This window comes from Lepisosteus platostomus, chromosome 21 (genome assembly GCF_059453375.1).
Source record: "Lepisosteus platostomus isolate fLepPlt1 chromosome 21, fLepPlt1.hap1, whole genome shotgun sequence".
Classification (NCBI taxonomy): Eukaryota; Metazoa; Chordata; class Actinopteri; order Semionotiformes; family Lepisosteidae; genus Lepisosteus; species Lepisosteus platostomus.
The window spans coordinates 16,544,005-16,556,242 of record NC_142631.1 but is presented as its reverse complement, the minus strand read 5'-3'; the positions used below and the strand labels follow the sequence as shown (position 1 = coordinate 16,556,242).

At 37.7% G+C, this 12,238-nt stretch overlaps 1 protein-coding gene across 1 annotated transcript in view; it reads left to right on the top strand.

Moving 5' to 3' along the window:
- The window catches only part of crb2a (crumbs cell polarity complex component 2a), a 39,443-nt gene that overhangs the window by 821 nt on the left and 26,384 nt on the right, over positions 1 to 12,238 (top strand). The window lies entirely within an intron of this gene.

Here is a 12,238-nt window from a genome sequence, read left to right as displayed (position 1 = left end):
ACAAAATTACTTAAAATAATATATTGAAAATGGCAGACTTTAAAAAAAAAAGTTTTTATATTGAGAAGTATTTGTCATTTGACCTGCCCTTATTTTGAGAGATTATTTTATAGGTGTTTCTCAGGCTTGTTGCAGAGTCAGGTAAACTGCTTTTTTTTTACATTATAAAGTTCGGAATGCTCAAAATTAAGCTCGAAGTTTAGTTATTAAGTTCAAAACATGATACAGATTTTAACAAATGCCAAGTAGATTTGTTCATTATAAAGATCTTCAAAGGAAAAAGTAAACATGTTGCATTACTTTTAAGAACATCAGGTTTTTAGAGTTATTATTAAAAATAAAAAGTTTAGTTCTTCTGCGAGTTCTGAATTTCGCTATTAAACCATTGACCTATTTTCCTCCACTCTCTATTTGTCTAAACTGGCCTCCAACTCGTTAAGTTTCCAACGACTGACAGTGCTGTGCAGGGGGCTAGCAACATGCAGGGTCTTTTGTTACTTGTCACCATAGCAACAGGTTTTAAAGCAGCAGCATCTAAATTATTTAGTTTTTTAATTGATAGGAGAAAACATATTGAAACACTGAATACATCAATGCATCTTAATGATATTGCATAGATTCTGTTTCTAGATTTCATCCGTGTCAAGGAAAAGAAAAAGGCAACACGCACATTTGCTGGCAAGACGTGTCAATTGCAAACTTTTAATTTAATCAGCTACCAAGGCTTTGCGCAGCACGCAGGAAAAACGAAAAGTCTGTACTAAACCTCAGATAACTAACGCCAAGCCAAGCGGCGAACTGTAAAATCAAAGTTGTCAAGCAGTTCTATGTGTGACACAAGATTTCCATAAACAGAGCAGATAGTGGCATTTTAAGGTTATTTAACTCAACAGAGCACTGAACTAATTGCAAGGTTTCTGTGCAGTGAAATACAGTGCACATTTACTTATACATATGTCGGAAGACTAAAACAGTAGCAGTACTAGTAGTAAGTATGCAGTGGGTGACCTTCCATAATGAAGTTGTGTTCTATCATTGGACATGAAGAAAGTGGTCTATTAGCTCCACTCTTCAATATGGGACACAACCTTGTTTATGAAATTTAACCTATTAGCTATTTCTTAAGGTTTCCTCCTTAATCAGCAATAAATGACTCACAAGTGTGATCCAATTTAGAGGAACTTTATAGAACAGAATGTCCAACAAACAAAATGAATCACAGCATAAAATATCTGTATAAAAAGTATTTATACTTTTGAACTTCGAGTGTTATCAGTAGATTCTATTTTCTTTTTGCGGGGGCAGTTAGACAATTTTGTAGGGGGAGTTTCAGGGCATTACTCTGGGGAGAGGGATTAGGGATTCTGACATCACAACCACACATAACGGCTTTACATGACCTTTGCCCTCAAAGATAACAGTTTGCTTTGACCTTTGCCCACGACGTAACAGCGTTTTTTAGCTTTCTACAACGGTGCTTTATATCAACCAAACATAAGCCCAACATTATTCGTAATGAAATCTGTATGTAATAACATCTAACAATGTGCTTTATTGTTCAGCTCGTTAACTAACGTGAAGAAGAAAAGAATATGTGGAAAGATCAACATCCAGTAAAGGATTAGCAAATTAATTACAAAGAGATAACAACAGAACTCTATTGTCAGTTTCTCAGATGGGCCAACAACCAATTAATTAAAATCTACATCATTTATATAGCTTATAGATGGTGGAAATCCTTATTCTGATACAAGAAATATTCTGTTCCATACGCCTTATAGAGAATGTGCTCTTTCCTGGGTACTAAACAATTTTATACCAATTGTATGTGTGCTGTCGTATTCCTGATTCCATTCTGGGCCGATTACAGCCCCAAATTGTGTTTTGTCAACTAAAATACATTTTTCAACCATCCTTTAAAAATGAATGCATTTTTGTCATAAATCACAAGATAGAAGAGGAGCTGTTGTTGGCACTTTGAAAGTATTTTTACTTTTGCTTCAATTGTAGAGTAATTAAAAAAAATATTATATATATTATAAAAAATAAATGTAATACATTCAGTTGTTACCAAGCCAGTTACCCCACTGTAAAAATGTCTGCCACATAATTCAGTAATTAAGTCATTTTTGGGTATAATGTCACACTGAAACATAAGACCAATATATTTAATGAAAAAAGAATAAAAATAAATAAAATAAATAACCATTCTTACATTTTGGGGCAGGACATGAAAGACAGAAACTTTCAAAGTATCAAAAATGTTTCTATAGATACAGATTTTGAATATGCTTAGAGAGTAGACAGCACAAAACAGACGTCAAACATTTAAACTTGTGCCTTAAATGTTAAATTTCTAAACAAATAACTAAGCCCCCTTAAACAAACCATGTCATCATATGAGAAAATTATATTCTTTATCTTCTTTAAAGTGCTCTAGGGTTTCTTTGGGAGAAGGTATTGAGCCTTGAAGAGAGCACAATTCCCAGAGGTGTCTTAAAACGCACCTCTTTAAGAATTTCTGGACTCTTTCTTTATTACTTTATTAAACTGCTCTTTGCCTTGCCTGGTTTCCTAATTTGCTTCCCCTTTGTTTATCACTAGAGACTATATTCCTCCTCTGGGGAAACCAATTTCAGTTATGCTGATAAGCGTGCAGAAGTCCAGGGTCAGAATGTTAAAAAAACAAACAGCTAATATCACGCACTGTTCCATAAATGTTATGCATAACTGAATAAAGAATTGTACGTGTTCTCAATTCTTTAGGGACAGAGAAATGGCTCGTACTGTTAATGTGGTAAATCAGTTTTGGGACCTAGAGTGTTTCGGTTGTAATAAACGCACCTCATCAGCAATGAAAACTGATAGGCTGCAGCCTCCAGGGATATCTGTCAGATGTTAAAGACAGCCTCTCCAGCTAGCACTTGGGCAGACAGATTTACAGCTGCACTTGCTATCTGATACAAGCCACTCTTTAGTGATGGTTCCCAGCTCCAACTTTGAAGTAGACCAAAAAAAACATTTGCAGGCATTCCACAAACAACAGAATGCATATCGTCTCCTTGGGCAGCTGAGACTGGGGACAATGGTTAAGGGCAGTGAATGGTGCCAAATTACTCACTCAATTTACCATTTAATTTAATTTGTTTTGCCAATTAAGTGATATAACGCTGGTATGGTAATATTTACATTATACACAGTGTATTGCCATTTTATAGTGAGTGTCTGTTTTTTAAAAGTAATATAGGCTAATATATAGTAATATAGGCTTTATGCAACTAGGTAGTTTTAAATGTAACTTTAAAATGCATCACGTGCCTCAGTACAAAATATTGAATGCACTCAAACTCAAATTTACCAAATCAAATAAGAACGTGGTTCTGATTAGGAAATCAAATAACATGATTTCAAAAAATGAATGATTTCAAACTATTAAATTCTTCAGCATGTTTTTCTGTCTTTTACTGTAATTATTTGAACAAGACCATTGATTAGTCAGCATGTGTATGTACATTATTTGACTATGTTACCTCATCCAGTCCTGTTCATAGATTTATAAACTACTCACCTGACATTAGGAACACGAGATTTGATGCTTTATAGTGATGGGTTCTGCATGGCTTACACAAGGGTTTTTCAGAGCTCCAAGCAAGATCTGTAGCCTGAATGAGAATAATAGTCTTTTGTTGCAATAATGCAGCTAATTGTTTTATTGGGACATGTCAGCCTCAAAGAGGTCGTTCAGTAACATCCAGGGAGAAGCTTCTTGGCTTTGCAAGGTTCTAAAAACACCAGCAGGTGCATGTTTGGCGCAGATTTGGAAGTCTTGAAGGACAAGACGTCTGACAAGGTCATGAGCACTTATCCTCGTATCAGTGTGTGCAGCACTACATTGCCTTAGTTGGCGTCAGAAACACCTGAGCAGTTTCGCATTGCAGCAGATCTGTGGGTTTGATTGGAGTGTAATCATGAACCATGACTGGGGCACTACTACTGTGAATGAAAGGCTGTACCTAAGACACCAGCTCTATTCTTGATGCACAAATACTGCTCCATCTACATCTGTGGGGGAAATTATGGCTATCTGTGTCACATTGTCTCAGCAGGCAGTGCATTATCATCTTAAATCTTAGAGCCAGGAGCCTGTTTCAGATGCCAATGAGTGTGACAGGTAGTGGTAGGAACACAGAGTATCCTGGAATCAATATCAGGGGGTACTGGTTTTGTTCACTGTCGAAAGCCAATTAAATATCCAGACACTGGAACAGAGGTGCCTGCCGTTGCGAAAGATATCTTGACAGCAAAGTCCTGGAATGAAACTGATAGGGAGGGTGCAGAGTTATAGGGTTAGAGGGAGAGGACTGTCCAGCCACCTGAAGACAGAGCCTACTGTTGTGCAGGTTAATGTCATGGACCAGCCCTTCCTGTGACATTATCAATCCTTTTATTATGCCACATCACAGATTTTTAGGGTTCTAGGAACAATGTAATAATGTATTTCTGTCTAGGGTGGGAGTAATGAGGAAATTGTCAAACGTGGCACTCCCTAATTCACTAATATCCGTGAAAAAATGACTTGGGGAATTTCTTAAATCGATTAAAATGAAAAAAAATTTAACCGGGGGGGAAATTTAGGCAGCAACAAACAACACACAAGAAATAAAACAATGTTACTTGTGTTATAGTACATGCATGTTCATAGAGGGGGCTCTATCCAATAGACATCATGTTGATAGAACTTCTTTGCACTAATTGTTTGCAAGCCTACTGGCCGCTTCCTGAAGGCAAGAAGTTCAAAAGACAGGAAGAAGGATATGAGATGGGTCTTCAGGGCCTTCCTCAGGATCTGTTAGGCATAAAGCTGTGCCAGGGATCCTTAAAGCTCGTTGGTGAATCATTAAATCAGTGTGTGTCTGACATGTTGACGTACATGCTGCAACTGAGTGAGCATGACTCCTTTTCCATACTGCTTCTTTGTGCAGGTGTGTCTTGTACGCTGTCGCAGGGTTGCTGAAAAATGGGAGTGTTACACTGGACCAGTCTTCAGTTTCAGCATCCAGCCCTTTTTGAAAAAAAAAGTACTTTTCACCCTAAGTCCTGCATTCTTTATGTTTGCCTTCACTGCTACTGTTTTGTTTAGGCACATGTTTCCAAGATTCTTTCATGTTGTTTGGCTAAGTTGTTTTCATTCGCAGCTTGTGTCGTGGTTCTGCATAACAGATCGGTCGTAACTAAAGAGTTTTTCCCCTTTCTGCCCGTGAGAAGTGGTGACATGCCGAAACCTTCTCTTCCTCACGGACTAAAGATGTTCTGATAGGAAGATGCGCTGAAAAGCCAACGAAATGTATTTTCAGGAGAAGTATTGAGTAATTACGATACGGAAAGAGGTTGCTTTCCTCTTCAGGCGGTAAGCCGACATTTCTGAAGAGAGCCTGCGTGGCGAACATCCCATGGAAAACATTCCAACAATGGCTGTTTGTGACAGGCGAAGACCCAAATCTGAGTGGAATCACAAAGAACCTTCACTGTCCTGCTTGTCTTTGCTGTCTGATGAACGGGGTGAGATCACTTGCTTCATCATTTGTGAAAAGAAAGCAAACAAAAGCATGGTTCCTTTACTGCAGTCCAGACTCTCATGGTGACTTCACTGTCTTTCACTTCATACAGTATTTACCTCTTGAAATGCATATGCTCTTCTGTTGAGACGTTATGTACCAGAGGTTCATAATGATTTCAGAATAGTTTTTTTTTTATCCTGAGGGAAACTGAATATTGCTAGTGACCAAAATGAGTAAACCAAAATGAGTGATTTGTGATATAAAACCATATTTTTAGTTTTTTATAGAATGCATAACATTTTAAAATTTGAAAGCGTACTTCTTGGTATCTTCTAAATTTAAGGTTTTTTTGTTGCTAATCTTATTTAGGTTTTTAAAAGATTTGGAATATCACCATTTATGCATCAGCTCCATATGAAAAATGTGTCTTTTTTTCTGTTCTGAAAGTCGGTCTGGATGATTCGGAAATACAATACTGTGTGTACCTCATGAGCGATGCCTCGCAGTTGATCTCAGGGATTACGTCTCTGTCTCCAGTTTAAAGACCTTTACTCCCACAGATTTTTAAGGATGAGGGGGGTTTCTGGCAGATAAACCTCTTGCTTAAAGCAGTCAGACACCTGAGGACAGAGTCTGGGATGTAATCTTGGCTGTTCCACAAGCTGCTGTGCTGGAGGACTTGACAAAACCATGCTCTCTTTCAGAAGGAGAAATGAACCTTGAATTACTTATTGCAATTGACATAGCTTGCTGACAAATTCACTCTGCCGTTTTCAACGTTGTGAAAGTCTTAGCCGAAGCCATTGCACCGATATGGCCCAGGGTTTGGGGGATTTAGGTGGAAGAGAATAAAGTTTTGAATTATGTGAAATATTTAATACATATTAATATATTAAGTCCTCATTCTGGGTCTTTTGGGTGCCTTGTTGTGATCAGCTAATCTGAGTACAATGTTAAGAAACAAATACTTTTTTAGCAATACTTATCTTTAATTTAAAATGCTTTTCCTAATACTGCTCCAAAACAGAAACTGTAAAGAATGGAAAATCGTGTATTGTTGAAATATAAAATGTACCAAAAAAAAAATCACAACATTACAACAGTATGTTTTAAAACAGTGTGTCCTCTCCATTCATGCAAGTCTTTAAATTCTTGAATCTTGTCTGCCTTCTAAGACTCATCTAAAGGTGATTATGCTATCTCAGAAGTGAGATAATGTATACTGTTCGCACTGCACTATTTCAGAAGTTCACTAATGTGTACTATTTGCACCGTGCTATCTGAGAAGCGAGCTAATGTTTATTATTTGCACTGTGCTATCTCAGAATTGTATGGTAATTCTCTGACATTTGAAATAGGCTGTAAAATGTGGGCAGCCAGCAGTGTGGAGTAGTGGATAGGGCTCTGGAGCTATAAATTGTGAAAATTGTGATACCCAAATCCAAGGTACTGTTGTATAGCAACACCCTTAGATAGGGTGACTCCAGAAATAGGACTGCTAGAGTGCAGGAGGCCTTATTGCAGAGTTTTCACAGGTTGAACACAACAGAGCTGTAAGCTATCACTGCCAACTACTTCCCCAAACCCAACCCCTAACATCTTGAGGCCTTCTATCCCCAATTATCACACCCATGTGAGAATGTGCACTCTAACATATCATCAATAATGTAATTAACAAGCTAATTATCACCCATTGTGCCCAATTACTGCACATAGAGGACCCCTTGTGAGCCTCTAATGGCAGGTCATCTGGTACACCTTGAACAGGTGTTTCTTTAGATTGTTTTGGCAAAATGCTACAAGTTCCCAGAAGAAAAGGCTATTAAAATGCAACTAAAACAGCAAATATCCCAGGAAGTCAGGAGGGACTGTGAAAATGTCAAATTACAGTGTTGACAAAGTAAATACAAGTAACACAACATTACAGCTCAAACATGTTATTGGACATTTACATAGAACATTCACTCACTGCCCCTCAGGCTGTGACAGGAGATCACATTCTGGGAAGTTCAACTCTATTGAATTTCCACCCCCTTCTCCCAGTAGGATTGGAAGCTGTTCTGATTCTGGCAGGTCTGGTAATTCTAGAATTATATTTGTTATTATAGGAAAGAAAGTTTGTCTAATAACAGAACACTTGGCATAGTGCAGCAAGACGTGAACCTCTGCTGCTATTGGGAACACAGCCTGTCCTCTCTTCCCTTCTGGGCAGACTGTGGTCATTTCATTAAACTTTCCAAAGAGGAATTAAACTCAGCTTATTCCATAATAATTATTTAATACTTCATTACCTCATTGCACACTGAGGCCTGTAGCATTATTCCAAATTTTCATTTTCATGAGGTTTGTGGTTAGAGGCCATGAATATTTAAAAGACAATTCAAGACAAGTCAGTTAATCACACTGCCACAGACACTGCTTGTTGTAGACTGCATTTAAAGAAATCTCAAGCCAGCTTTACAAAGGGTGAACTACAGTACTACTAGCTGTCAAGTCAAAAGAAAATAACTTAGTAATTTGTATACTTTTACCATTTATCAATTTAGAATGATTTTATCTGTCTTGTGTATTCTTTTTACTAATTAATCAGGAAACACTTTAGTTTATACCCATGACGCTACTGTGAAAATAACTGACTTTAAGTGTCAGAAATATTTACTACTGTTTTTTGGCCTTGTATATGCAGCTTTGGTCAGTGTCGAGTTTAAGCAGTATAAATATTTTCTCCACTAATATCGTCTAAACCAGCCGAAGTTTTTTTTTTTTTAGGCTAATCCCAATTTGAAACAGATATGGTCAGATATGAGAGAAGTCAAGGTTAGAGGAAGAATAAAATTACTTTCGAATTGCAGCACAAGGTAAAAGAGTTTAGCATTAACCCATCTCAGACAGCCTTTGCTCCCAGTCAGTCTGTCAGCCTGGGTCTTGTTCTCGTTCTATGGATCCGTTCCACTGACTGGGACAAGGCAGAGGTCAGGGGAGGTCAGAAAGATTTACTAATCCTAGCACATAACTTCAAGGTTGCTATGGCAACCTTACTCCATCACACACAACTTAGTTCTGCATTTACTGATGAATAACGGATAAGAATTCAGACCACTCCACTATTCTCTTACTGGAAATGGATGTGGCGGCGTTTGTCAGAATTATAACAGATCGCTAAGACAAAATACAAATGACAAATTATTAGGCCTTACTAGGCCTTTCAGCTCTGGAAATAAACTCAATTTAGTCTCAAAGCCTCACCGAATGTAATTTCAACAACAATAACAAACATAGTTGCATTTTTATTGTTCTCGCTACTGTCCTTTCCTTACTGAAGATATTTCTTCCTATCCGCACAAAGACAAATGTTACAAACGACACTAAAATGTTATTATACAAAGAAGACAATCCAACAATCGAGGGAATATACATATAGACACAGCAAAATGACAATACAAAGACAACATCATACAATCAACAGAACAACAAATCAGCTAGAACCTTATTAACGTTATGAATATTACGTCAGGGGATACATAAAATAATAAAGAAATATGCTTTGAAATTTCCCAAACCAGGTTACAATTGTATTTTTAAATAATTTGAGTACAAATTAAATGAATTGATTTTTGAAGCATACAGAACTTTACAGCATTCAATATCATATTCTGAACAAAATCGTGATTTATAATTTTTTCTGCTTACCTCAGATAGATGCACAACTGATCAAATACCCTTGTTTAACCAGGATTAATAAAGTATACTCTTCTTTTTATGCAATATATCTGTTATTCTGTATATTTCCAAGATAACAAAGACTGCTGATGAAAAATTGGGAGATTATTTATATCAAAGTCACATCTCAGCAAAAAGTCACCACCTACCATACCCTCTATTCATTTTCTAGGGATAGCAAAGCAGAAGCTGCCTTTATTATTTACCATTTTATCATTAAAGTTATCAGAATCTATAATATTGGCACTGCCCTCTTGTAAATTTGAGGGAGAAACATTTTTGTAGGAGATAAAAGAAACTTCTTGAGGCATTTTAGAAGCAGTGAGCACCACCTAAATGAGACTGAAACTGAGTCTGAGTATATGTATTTTGAAACAATATGTGTTACAGTAGCAGAGGGCTATTAATCTAACAGTCTCTATAGAGGCGAGGTTTAGCAGGATGTGTAATTTGTGTTTCACACTGCAGTGAAAGGAGAGAAGTCTTTGTTTCTCCAGAATTTTACCCCTAAGAATGACTACATTGTATTAGAATACAGTTGCTCTCTAACGACATCTTTCCTTGTCTAACAACCCTCAGCAGTAGCTCCTGTCTCAGGCAACCCTAAATTAATTACATACAGTAATTAACCTGTGTCAATCCATATCCCACAGTCCCGGTAAATTGTCTTTGTTGTTCGATCAGACGAACGTTTCAGTTTTTCACTCTGTACTCTATGGTATTCAAGCTTTTTTAATGTGGAATTATGTGAACAGCTTTTATGGTCATTGCCAATAGTCACACTGCTTTGAAGCCTAGTCTGGGGATAACACAAACTTGGACTGGTGCTCGTGCTGGTGAGCCAAGTCTTCGGTTTCCTCCCACCTCTCAAAGCAGTGCAGGGTAGGTTGGATTGACTTTTTTAACTTGTCAGGTTCTCCACAACCTTGCAACGGACTGTCCAGTGAGAGTACAGTTAACGCCCTACGTCCTGCGGTCCAGCGGGAGAAACACTTTACTGATACCAGGTGGTTTGATTATTCACAGGACACACTAGAAACGAATTAACCAAACCATAGAAAGATTAATGGCGAAATGCGATGGAATTTGGTTTATAGAAGTACATAACACATGAAGTAGTTCAAGTAGGGAGCTGCGTCAGCATGCGTAGGCTGCAAAGGAACAAGTAGAGGAAACACAACATTTCTGTGGAGCCTTCTTCGGGTGTGAGATGAAGGCTCCACAGCTGAAACATTGTTTCCTTTCTTCTCTTTTCAGCAGGGAATAAACCTTTACCATAGTACATAAAGTCCAATGATTTTTGTTTGCAGTGTTCAGTGATATGGAAGTATTTCAGCATCGCAGTCGCCAAAGATATTTAGGATCTTACATGCATAATCTAGAGATACTGCACGCAGTCAGCAAGCTCACTTGTTATTACCCCTTAAAAAGTATCCTTCTCTAATTAAATTAATTAAATTAGTCAAGGAGCTCTATGAGCAAGCACAGAAGACAACATCTGGCAGAAGGCTGACTGAATTATCCATCTATGTAATGATGTTTTGATAGATTTACAAAGAAGATCAACTTAAATTGAATCAAATCGAATGATTACTGTAAACATAATTATATTCGTGTGCCAAGAACATATCTTGGGGAAGTGATAGAAAAGTAAATCATTCACTACTCTGACTAGGAAGGCTCAGAGTCAAGATTTCAGGGGGTTTTCTCTTATCTCTTATTTTCCAAGCTTTTCTTTTTTGGTGAATGCTTGAATGCTTTTTGCTTGAAAGGAAAAAAAACACTTTGTCATCTACAGGTTGCTACCAAAGAATAAGCACCTTGAGCTAGTAATTGAAAATCCAATGAGATGAGTAACTTCGGTGAGTCCACTGTAAAGGGTGGAGTTCACTAATAAGCCTTTAGCTGGTGCTGTTATCCGTTTGAACTGTGATGCTCACTCTATAGTGTCTTCACTGACTTTCCTAGCTCTGGTCAGGTGATCTCAGTTAGTGTAGGCGTGCTAGCAGCTTAGAGCTCCAGCCATCTGTTAGTTGTAAGTATAAGAAAAACAAGGGACTTAATTATCCACTAAAATCTGGGTGTCTGCTGGAAGCAGCTCCCTTCTCCCATGGGATTAATTGGTTCAAATTCCTCTCCCCGCCCCCCCCCCCCCTCCAACTCTGTTATTAAAGTTTTCTGCTTGAATGAAATAATATAGAACAAAGCGCTGATCAAAGGGCGCAGGAAGAACAGGGCAGTGGAATGCAGAGTGACTCCACGAATAACCACACGATTGGCTGGGGCTGTCAGACAATGGCGGGGCAGAAACCCTTTCTTCCTGTTCCATCCAGGGCTGGTTGACTCCGCTGTGCTGTGAATTTGAAACAAGCAAAAGCGATTCAAAAGAGATCTTTGGGGGCCTGTTTGGTGTTTTTTGTTTTCAATGCAGTAGCTCGGTTCCTATAGTGCTTAGTCTTGGATAGCATCCTTTCAGTCACCAGCTCTTATTTTCCTTTCAGGCAAACTGCATATAGCCAGGCACAAAAATGTAAGTGATCTTTTAAAACAGAATAGTCCATATCCACAAGGATTTAAATAGGATTACAAGTTGCAGTGCTATAATAATTCCAGGGGGAAATATACTTACCTGTAGCTTTCAAACTTTTTACCCTGATCAATCCATTCAAGCCGAAATACTAAATAAAGGTGGGTGTTATTTATTTTGGGAACCCTATTATTTGAATTCTCAATATAACTCACGCTGGAAATAGATAGGTAGTGAAAATTATTTTTATAAAAAGTATCGATCAATTATCCAATTCAGTTGTAGTTCCCTAATGACATTTTGAATACGTTTGATCTTAAAGCGCTTTACAATGTAATAGGGAAGATTAGAAGACTCAGTTCATCATTCTAGCGTCTAAAAACCATACTTACTGTTGTCAATTTACACTCTACAGGCTTCTTGTCTTTTGTCA